The following is an 11,496-nucleotide window of genomic DNA, read 5'->3' as shown; positions in this document are numbered from 1 at the left end:
AATCGTCCACTTAAAAGGTTGCAAAAAAAAAAAAAAAAAAAAGGCGCAAAAAGGTAACTGTGACAAATTAAGAGATAAATTTACAGCAAAAATATAGTGTCTACATACAATGATAAATGTCTCCATATCTTTTGTCTTGAAGGCCTAAACTGTGAAAATGTTTAAAAAAAACACATTAACATTGTAAGAACTGAGACATTCTGACTGATGCCTAGAGGGATTTCTGGATCAGGTCACCATACTATTGATTTTGTGCTCTAATTCTCCCCAACACTGTCTCATAATTGACTGATTACCAAATCTGCTACAGTCTCTAATGATATATTTATATTTTGGATTCATTTAAAATACAAGGTCAGGAGGATATGACAATAAATTATGTGTAGCATAAAATCATATGTAAACGATATACCCTAAAAGCTTAACAATGATTGGCTACATAATCTTCTCCTTCATAATGTAATGTCGTGCTCAGTCTAAGTCATCCTGTCTCAAGTCAGCGTGGCCCTGCATCCAAATTGTCCAAGTCCACTATAAGTCCCAGCAAGCCCTAAGGTCTCTGAAGTCACTGGTCACCTCTGTGGGCCTAGCCAAGCTGTATAGACTGTTACACCTGTCTGACTCAGGAAAGCTGCCGTTGTTCCATAACTTGGCATCAGAGTCATTATTTGCCCCCGTGCCTAGCCCAGGATCCAGCAGTATTCCTTCGGGTGGTGTAGAGGATAAATCACGCCTGGCATCATGAACACAAGGGGTTAAAGCCATCTGCCCCTAGGGCAGTGGCGGATCCAGGGGGGGGGGGGGCAAGGGGGCAATTGCCCCCCCCGAGATTGCAGCATGCAGCACCCGCCCCACCACCTTGCATGGTGGAGCCGAAGCTGTAAGCTCCAACTCCACCATTCACTAACCTTTCACACGCTGTGATTACACAGTGTGTGAGCTGCGGGGACGCGATCCACTAGAGGCCAGAGCGATGACGTCACATCGTCGCGCCAGCGCCCGGAGATCCTGTCCCCGCAGCCCGCATACTGTAAGAACTGAAGAGTATGCTCAGGGCCCAGGGGATTTGGGGAACTATATCGTACATGAGGAGGGGGAGGGGGATTTAAAAACTTGGGAAAAGGGAATATTTAATGTGAGGGGCTACAGGGCAAAGCACAGGGGGCATTATATTGGAAGAGCACATGGCAGGGGGCCCCCCTGTGCTGTGCTCCTCACATATAATGCCCCCTGTGCTGTGTCCCACACATATAAATTATATGTGTGGGGCACAGCACAGGGGGCATTATATGTGAGGGGCATAGCACAGGGGGCATTATATGTTAGGGGCACAGCACAGGGGGCATTATATGTGTGGAGCACAGCACAGGGGGCATTAAATGAAATAATGCCTCCTGTGCTGTGCCCCTCACATATAATGGCCCCTGTGCTGTGCCCCTCACATATAATGCCCCCTGTGCTGTGCCCCTCACATATAATTCCCCTTGTGCTGTGCCCATCACATATAATGCCCCATAATGCACCCCTCATATATAATGCCCCCATCATGCACCCCTCACATATAATGCCCCCATCATGCACCCCTCATATATAATGCCCCCATCATGCGCCCTTCACATCATCATACGCCCCTCACATATAATGCCCCCTGTGCTGGGCCCCTCACAAATAATGCTCCTGTCATGTGCCCCAAACATAAAATGCCCCCTGTGCTATGCCCTCATTATATGCACAGCACAGGGGGCTAAAAACCCGGGGCATTATATGTGAAGGGCACAGCACGGGGCATTATATGTGAGGGGCCCATGATGGAGGCATTATATATGAGGGGCAAAGAACAGGGGCATTAAATGTGAAGGGCACAGCATGGGGCATTATATGTGAGGGGCGCATGATGGGGGCATTATATGTGAGGGGCAAAGAACGGGGGCATTATATGTGAAGGGCACAGCACAGGGGGCAATATATGTTAGGGGCACAGGACAGAGGGCATTATTATTATGTGGGGGGAACAGGACGGGTCATAATTATTATATGTAGGGGCACAAGATGGGGCATTATTACTATATGTGAAGGCACAGAGTGTTTTGTATTTCAGAAGTATAGTGTATATGATGAGGAATTTCTGGGGTGGTACGTTTTTTATGGGCTACAAAACATTTGGGTATTTTATTCAGAGGGTGCACTGCACAGCAAGATATATTCACAGAGAGCAGTGTGTGGTAGTATTAAATTTAGAGAACACAGTGTGTGGTAGTATTATATTCAGAGGGTGCAGTGTGTGATAGTATTATATACAGAGGGTATGGTGTGTGGTGGTATTATATTCAGAGAGTGCAGTGTGTGATAGTATTATATTCAGAGAGTGCAGTGTGTGGTAGTATATTCAGACAGCGCAGTGTGTTAGAGCATTATATTTAGAGGGCACAGTGTGTGGTAGTATTATATTCAGAGGGTATGGTGTGTCGCGGTATTATATTCAGAGGGTACAGTGTGTTGTATATTCAGGAGGTACAGTGTGTCAGAATTATATTCAGAGGGTGTGTGGCGGTATTGTATAAGAAGAATACAGTGTTTGGCAGTATTATAATAATTATTGTTTTCATATAGAGGATCAGAATCCGCTGACATAGAAACCATCTGGGCGTCAAGTTCTGCTGAGAGAAAATATAGCTGGAACAATTTCTGGCGGTATGTACATCTGAATTAGATAAGGAAAGACTATAGAGAAGATGTCACCTGTAGTCACTGATATCATTCTGTATTCTCCTCACTATGTCCCATCAGAGCTGGAGTCACTTGTAAGTTCTGCAGTAATGATGGGTGAAACAACAACTCCCAGCATCTCCTCACCACTACTTAGGTCATACTGGGAGCTGTAGTTTTAAATGGTAAAAGCCTCTTTAGCACTTTCCCATTCTGTGGCAATTGGTATATTTGATAATTATTCTGACATGTGAACATGGCCTAAGAGTCTTAAACAAGGTTAGGACTGTGTGATACATTTAATAATATTGTAAGTTCCGTGAGCAACATCTTGTTTTCTGTCCGCCAACACAAAATACTCTAATAATGCCCCTCCCGAGACTAGCCTCTGGATCCGCCCCTGCCCTAGGGTAATTCCATCTGGCCTCATCACACCCTCACCACATACTTACATGGGGGCACCTGACAACATACGAGGCAGGAGGACTACATACCAGGGGAAACATCTATTAACCTACTGGGGAGCACATACCCAGTGGGGGCACCAGCAACCTACTTGGGGCCACTTATCTACCTACAGGGTCACCTAGCTACCTGAAATAAGCAATGCAAAAACCAGCTCACCTCCCCATGTCCCTGTGCACGGGTCCACACTCGGCCCATTGCGACTTGAACAGTGAAATAAAAAATAATTGACCCAGCATGGGCAATTGATGCAGCTTTATTTCATACACATGGACACACAGCACGTCTTGCTTCAGGTTGCATTTTATAGCTTGAGATTCAAAATTGATCCTAAAGCAAAACATGCTGTGTGTCCATGTTTGTATGAAATAAAGCAGCGTCAATTGCCCGAGCTGTATTGATTATTTTATTTTAACTATCTACCTGCAGGGGAGCAACTACCTACTGGTGCAAATACAGTGAAGGAGTTTAAACATGCATGGGATAGGCATAAGGCTATCCTTCATATAAGATAGGGCCAGGGACTATTCATAGTATTCAGATTATTGGGCAGACTAGATAGGCCAAATGGTTCTTATCTGCTGACACATTCTATGTTTCTATACTGTATGGATATCAGAAAAATGGTTCCAAGCTCTTATTTCTTTATTAAATTTACTACTTTGGGGCAGGAAAGCACGAGAATGAAATATGTTTCTTTAACGTTAGCTGAGCACGATGAGGGTTGGGCACTTTTTTTTTCTTTTAGGTACTTTTTAGCACAAAAATTGCAGACTATTATGAGAAGGAGGGAAAATGTAGTCCTATTTTTTCTCTCTAAGGGTATGTTCACACAACGGAATTCCAGCGGAATTCCGCAAGCCGAATTCCGCGCTGTGAACTTAACATTAGTGTGAATGGGTCTCCACGAGACCCGTTCACACTGCGGAATTTATGCGGCGGACAATTCCGCCGCTGAAATTCTTCCGCGCAAAGAAAGAACATGTTCATTCTTTGCACGGAAGTCCGCGAGCACTGCATAGCTGTCAATGGTGACGGCTCAGTGCCGCCCGGTCCTACCGTCGCCGCCGACTGCCAGTCTGAATCTGCTCGCTGAATTCAGCGAGTGGAGATTTCGTTCACACACTGTAGTGCGAACATACCCTAATGGGTCATTATAAGGATATTTTTGAGATTTTGGAAGCTGGGATACTCACTACACCCATGCATATCTATATAATAAAGTATGGGAGGAACTTAAATTTTTTTTAAATCACATGGATTTTTGACTTTACTTCATTATGGTCGAATAAAGCACTTAAAGAATTCCTTAAAATTAAAGATTCACTCTTTTTGGATGAAAAGGGGCTTATTTATGTAAATCAATTATACGCTTTAGGTCAAATAAAGTCGTTTGAAGAGATAGCCCATAAGTATGGGGTGGCAGACAATCAGAAACATTGTTTTTTTTACAAATAAGTAACGCAGATCATAAACCAATAAAAGGAGAGATTGGAGATTTCAGGGATTCTATATATAAGAAATGTTTAATTAGACTATTTCCTTATGCGAAGTTGCTGTCTGGGCATGCTGGCAGTTGTGGTTCTGCAGCGGTTGGGGGGTTCACAGCTTGAAGACCACTGCTATAGAGGGTGCAAATGTATCTGAGCCCTGGAACTCAAATAATGTGAAATATGAGATGATCAAAATTGAGCCCCTGCACTAATTTCTTGGGTTCTGGGGTCTTTAAGGTCCATAGTAAAAGCATCAGGTTCTGTCTATAGCAGATACTAAATCATGGCAGCTCAAAGAAACAAGCAGTCATTCTGACATGTCACATGTGATGTCATAGACATATGGAGGCCTGACATCTCACTGACAGCCGCCCGAGCCTTCAGTCTGTAGATTGTTCCAGTGAGTTTAGTGACATTAGTGAGATTAGCGTCTTCTTCTTCTACTTGTCTGAAATGGAGCTAAAAGGTTTGGGGTTCGTCCCCCTCCTGTTGGCGTTTTGGTGTGCGGTCTGGCTTGCCACCAGCTTCATCATGACGGTCATTCTCGGCCATGCAACCTCACCACTGATGAGCATCAGGTAAGATAAACAAGCACATGATTCTTATTTTATGGGTTGGGTGTGAGGAAATATCCATAATAACATTGGTTTCTTTTCCTTCACAGTGACGTGGGAAATTTCTTTCCCGAAAGCATATTATTCAGAATTGGATTCATAGGGACGTCCATTGGCACTTTGGTACTAACCTTTCTTATTTATAAGTATATGGTTATGCATACTGAAGAGTTCAGGGGTCATCAGGTCCTGATCCAGAGGATCCTGCTGGCCATTGTGTGGGCCTCCTGTTTTGGCACAGCTGTCATGCATGTATTTTCCCCCAAAGAATATCCCAGGAAACACTTTGTCAGCACGATAATTTCAATGACATGTGAAGCCTTATACTACCTTGGGCAGTCCTTCCAGATGTATAAATTACCAGGAGCAAACAAAGTCATCCACCATAGTAGATGCACCTGCTGTGGCCTGACTTTTGTCTGCACAATTTTCTATTTTGGATATGAAACATTAAAGGAATTATTCTATAATGATGAAGACTGAGACGAGATCCGTGAAATCCCCATCATAATCATAGAGTGGGTGATGCTTCTACTGATCCTGATAAACATCGTGACCTATTATTCCACCATGCAGAGGTTATTGTTGACTGTCTCCAGAAACAGCTGCACACTCTCTCTTAGAGTAAAAATTGATGACTTCGGGGTGTAGACCACCATGTGGGCCATCAAGTGGACTTCTGGGAGAAATACTGCACAGGACACGGAAAAACAAACTAAAGAAGAATAACTGGGGGACTATATATGGTGTCAGTAATCATGGCACAATAATATGAGCTGATGATATTACCAATACAAAAAAATAAAAATTAAAAATTAAAAAAAATATTGGTGTGTGAAGTGTAATACCTAGTTAGTAAAACAGAATCAAATTCATCATTATAACCACCCTGTTTATTATTTTTTCAAGCAAGCACTTTGTTCTAATTTGTCCACTCTCTGGCGTGCTCCTTGTATAAGGGGTTTGGGATACCCTTTTTGTTTAAAACGATCTTCCAGGTTATCTAGTTGTTGCTGGCATTTTTGTGTGGAAGAACAATTCCTTCGGATTATTTTCATTTGGAATGTTCTTCTTCCATTATTTCAGATGGCAACTGTTAAAGTCGAGGTATCTGTTTGCATCCACCTCCTTAAAATAGGTGGCAGTATGCAAACAGCCATCCTGAATATAGATATTTAAATCCAGGAACTCAAATTTTTTGGGGGACTGATGCAGCGCTGCCTTTGGCAATCTCTGGCTCTGCCATAGCGCTTTTTTTGAGGGGGCGTGTCGGCTGCCCCTTCGTCTGGTGGTCAACACGCGCTATCTGGCCAGCGAGCCATGGCCCCGTACAGGAGATCACAGGGCCCCCCAGCGGTCGGACCCCCCGCGATCTGAAACTTATCCCCTATCCTTGGGATAGGGGATGTTTTTCAACACTGGACTACTCCTTTAATGGCCTCCAAAATGAAGTTCCTCTGATGAATGGGCATCAAGGTATCTTCCACTAAAAAAGATCACACAGCTTCCACTCCTCTGTCATGTGGTATGTTACTATATAATGAAGCAACATCTAGTGTTGCCCACATATAGTCCTCTTCCCGTATGATATCTTTCAATAGGGTTAATAAACGCCCTTTTATTTCTGAGGTATGCTGGTAAAGACACCACACATTTCTGTAACTGATGGTCTATATATTCAGATAAACATCTGGCAACTATCGGACGACCAGGTGTTTTTTTTTCGGTCTTTATGTACCTTAGGTAGAAAATAAAAATAAGGTACATTTGGGTTGGGGTTAAATATATTTATCATGTTTTTCCCTCTTAAAGGGGTACTACGCACCAAGACATCTTATCCCCTCTCCAAAGGACCCCCGTGATCTCGGTTGCGGCACCCTGCTGTCATCACTGCACAGAGCAAACTTACTCTGTGCGTAATGACGGGTGATACAGGGGCCAGAACATCGGCATAGCCATTGACTGTCCTGGCATGCTGGGAGTTTTGCTACAGCTGGAGACACCCTATTTGGGATGCACTGCCGTAGGGTAATTTGGTGGTGGATGCAAATCCCTAATTTAGGCCTCAAATGCACATGATGCTCTTTTACTTTGGAGCCTTCTCATATTTCAAGGCAACAGTTTTGGGTTACAATTTTTTTTTCTCTTCTTTTACCCCTTAAGAAAAGGTAAATTTGGGGTATACACCAGCATGTTAGTGTAAACAGAGTGTACCATATACATTTGAGGCCTAAATTGGTGATTTGCACAGGGGTGGCTGGTAGTTACAGCAGTTCTGACATAAACATAAAAAACACCCATATGTGACCCCCATTTTCAAAACTACACCCCTCACGTAAAGTAACAAGGGGTATAGTGAGCCTTAACATCCCACAGGTGTTTGACACATTTTAGTTAAAGTTGGAGGTGAAAATAAAACAACGTATATTTTTTCCCCCTAAAATGCTGTTGTTACCCCAATTTTATCATTTTCACAAGGGGTAATAGGAGAAAAAGCCCTACAAAATGTGTAACCCCATTTCTTCTGAGCCAGAAAATACCCCACATGTGGATGTAAAGTGCTCTGCGGGTGAACTACAGGGCTCAAAAAAGAAGGAGCACCATTGGGCTTTTGGAGAGAGAATCTGGCTGAAATTGAAGGCCATGTGCGTTTAGGCTTCCATGGTGCCAGAACAGTGAAACCCCCCCCCCCCCATGTGACCCCATTTTGGAAATTACACCCCTAATAAGAGGTGCAGTGAGCATTTACATCTCAAAGGTGTCTGACAGATTTTTTTGGGCAGTGGTCTGTCAAAATGAAAAATGAAAATTTTTCATTTGCACAGCCCACTGTTCCAAAGATCTGTCAAATGCCAGTGGGGTTTAACCCCTTAAGGAACCAGACCATTTTCACCTTATTGACCCAGCCATTTTTTGCACATCTGACCACTGTCACTTTAAGCATTAATAACTCTGGGATGCTTTTACTTTTCATTCTGATTCTGAGATAGTTTTTTCGTGACATATTCTACTTCATGTTAGTGATAAATTTTTGTTGAGGCTTGCATCATTTCTTTTACTTTTTTTATATATATCAACTGGCTCCAGAAAGTTAAACATATTTGTAAATTACTTCTATTAAAAAATCTTAATCATTTCAGTACTTATGAGCTTCTGAAGTTAAGGTTGTTCATTTCTGTCTAAATCCTCTCTAATGACACGTGTCTTGCGAACTGTCCAGTTTAGAAGAGGTTTGCTATGGGGATTTACTTCTAAACTGGGCGGTTCCCGAGACACGTGTCATCAGAGAGCACTTAGACAGAAAAGAACAACCTTAACTTCAGAAGCTCATAAGTACTGAAATGATTAAGATTTTTTAATAGAAGTAATTTACAAATTTGTTTAACTTTCAGGAGCCAGTTGATATATAAAAAAAAGTTTTTTCCTGGATAACCCCTTTAATAACTCTGGGATGCTTTTACTTTTCATTCTGATTCTGAGACTGTTTTTTCGTGACATATTCTACTTCATGTTAGTGGTAAATTTTTGTCGATACTTGCATCATTTCTTGCTGAAAAATTCCAAAATGTTATGAAAAAATAGAAAATTTAGCATTTTTCTAACTTTGAAGCTCTCTGCTTGTAACAAAAACAAACATTCCAAATAAATTATATATTGATTCACAGAAACAATATGTCTACTTTATATTTTCATCATAAAGTTGACAGGTTTCTACTTTTGGAAGACATCAGAGGGCTTTAAAGTTCAGCAGCAATTTTCCAATTTTTCACTACATTTTCTAAATCGGAATTTTTCAGGGACCAGTTCAGTTTTGAAGTGGATTTGAAGGGCCTTCGTATTAGAAATACCCCATAAATGACCCCATTATAAAAACTGCAAACCCTCAAAGTATCCAAAATGACATTTGGGTAAGTGTGTTAACCCTGTAGGTGTTTCACAGGAATAGCAGCAAAGTGAAGGAGGAAATTCAAAATCTCAATTTTTTACACTCGCATGTGCTTGTAGACCCAGTTTTTGAATTTTTACAAGGGGTAATAGGAGAAAAAGCCCCCCAAAATTTGTAACCCCATTTCTTCTGAGTCAGAGAAAATACCCCACATGTGGATGTAAAGTGCTCTGCGGGTGAACTACAGGGCTCAGAAGAGAAGGAGCACCATTGGGCTTTTGGAGAGAGAATCTGGCTGAAATTGAAGGCCATGTGCGTTTAGGCCTACGTGGTGCCAGAACAGTGAACCCCCCCACATGTGACCCCATTTTGGAAACTACACCCCTAATAAGAGGTGCAGTGAGCATTTACAACTCACAGGTGTCTGATAGATTTTTTTGAGCAGTGGTCTGTCAAAATGAAAATTTTTCATTTGCACATCCCACTGTTCCAAAGGTCTGTCAAATGCCAGTGGGGTTTAACCCCTTAAGGAACCAGCCCATTTTCACCTTAAGGACCCAGCCATTTTTTGCACATCTGACCACTGTCACTTTAAACATTAATAACTCTGGGATGCTTTTACTTTTCATTCTGATTCCGAGATAGCTTTTTCGTGACATATTCTACTACATGTTAGTGGTACATTTTTGTTGAGGGTTGCATCATTTCTTGCTGAAAAATTCCAAAATTTGATGAAAAAATTGAAAATTTTTCATTTTTCTAACTTTGAAACTCTCTGCTTGTAACAAAAACAGACATTCCAAATAAATTATATATTGATTCACAGATACAATATGTCTATTTTATATTTTCATCATAAATTTGACAGGTTTTTACTTTTGGAAGACATTAGAGGGCTTCAAAGTTCAGCAGCAATTTTCCAATTTTTCACAAAATTTTCTAAATTGGAATTTTTCAGGGACCAGTTTAGTTTTGAAGTGGATTTGAAGGGCCTTCGTATTAGAAATACCCCATAAATGACCCCATTATAAAAAAAACTGCACCCCTCAAAGTATCCAAAATGACATTTGGGTAAGTGTGTTAACGCTTTAGGTGTTTCACAGGAATAGCAGTGTTACGCCGAGCGCTCCGGGTCCCCGCTCCTCCACGGATTGCTCGCGGCGTTCTTCTGTTCGCAGCTCCCCGGTCAGATCCGCTGACCGGGAGCGCTGCGATAATGTCCCTAGCCGGGATGCGATTCGCGATGTGGGACGCGTCCGCTCGCGGTTCGCATCCCGGCCCGCTTACCAGACTCGTTCTCCTTCTGTTCTGTCCCGGCGCGCGTGGCCCCGCTCCCTAGGGCGCGCGCGTGCCGGCTCTCTGCAATTTAAAGGGCCGGTGCGCCACTGATTGGCGCCTGGTTCTAATTAGTGTGTTCACCTGTGCACTTCCCTACATAACCTCACTTCCCCTTCCCTTCCTTTCCGGATCTTGTTGCCATTGTGCCAGTGAAAGCGTTCCTTGTGTGTCCCAAGCCAGTGTTCCAGACCTCTTGCTGTTGCCCCTGACTACGATCCTTGCTGCCTGCCCTGACCTTCTGCTATGTCCGACCTTGCTCTTGCCTAATCCCTTGTACCGCGCCTATCTCAGCAGTCAGAGAGGTTGAGCCGTTGCCGGTGGATACGACCTGGTTGCTACCGCCGCTGCAAGACCATCCCGATTTGCGACGGGCTCTGGTGAATACCAGTAGCAACTTAGAACCTGTCCGCCGGCACGGTCTTCGCCAATCCCTCTCTGACACAGAGGATCCACCTCCAGCCTGCCGAATCCTGACAGTACATCCGGCCATGGATCCCGCTGAGGTCCCGCTGCCAGTTGTCGCTGACCTTACCACGGTCGCCCAGCAGTCGCAACAGATAGCGCAACAAGGCCATCAGCTGTCTCAACTGACTGTTATGCTACAGCAGCTTCTACCACAGCTTCAGCAACCATCTCCCCCGCCAGCTCCTGCACCATCTCCGAAGTGAGTGGCCGCATCCAGCCTCCGTTTATCGTTGCCGGACAAGTTCGATGGGGACTCTAGACTTTACCGTGGTTTTCTCTCGCAATGTTCCCTGCATTTGGAGATGATGTCGGACCAATTTCCAACTGAATGGTCTAAGGTGGCTTTCGTGGTTAGTCTCCTGTCTGGGAAGGCCCTGTCATGGGCCACACCGCTCTGGGACCGCAATGATCCTGTCACTGCCTCCGTACAGTCTTTCTTCGAGATTCGAAGTGTCTTCGAGGAACCAGCCCGAGCTTCTTCTGCCGAGACTGCCCTGCTGAACCTGGTCCAGGGTAATTCTTCAGTAGG

At 43.5% G+C, this 11,496-nt stretch overlaps 1 long non-coding RNA gene across 1 annotated transcript in view; it reads left to right on the top strand.

Moving 5' to 3' along the window:
• Positions 1–2,608: 2,608 nt before the first annotated feature.
• The window catches only part of LOC130362087 (uncharacterized), a 47,312-nt gene continuing 38,424 nt past the window's right edge, over positions 2,609–11,496 (top strand). Inside the window, exon 1 of the long non-coding RNA XR_008891270.1 lies at positions 2,609–2,691. This is a non-coding gene — a long non-coding RNA (uncharacterized LOC130362087). The remainder of the gene's footprint in view (positions 2,692–11,496) is intronic.

This window comes from Hyla sarda, chromosome 3 (assembly GCF_029499605.1).
Source record: "Hyla sarda isolate aHylSar1 chromosome 3, aHylSar1.hap1, whole genome shotgun sequence".
Taxonomy (NCBI): Eukaryota; Metazoa; Chordata; class Amphibia; order Anura; family Hylidae; genus Hyla; species Hyla sarda.
The sequence above is the reverse complement of the archived record's forward strand: the minus strand, read 5'-3'. Positions and strand labels throughout refer to the sequence as shown.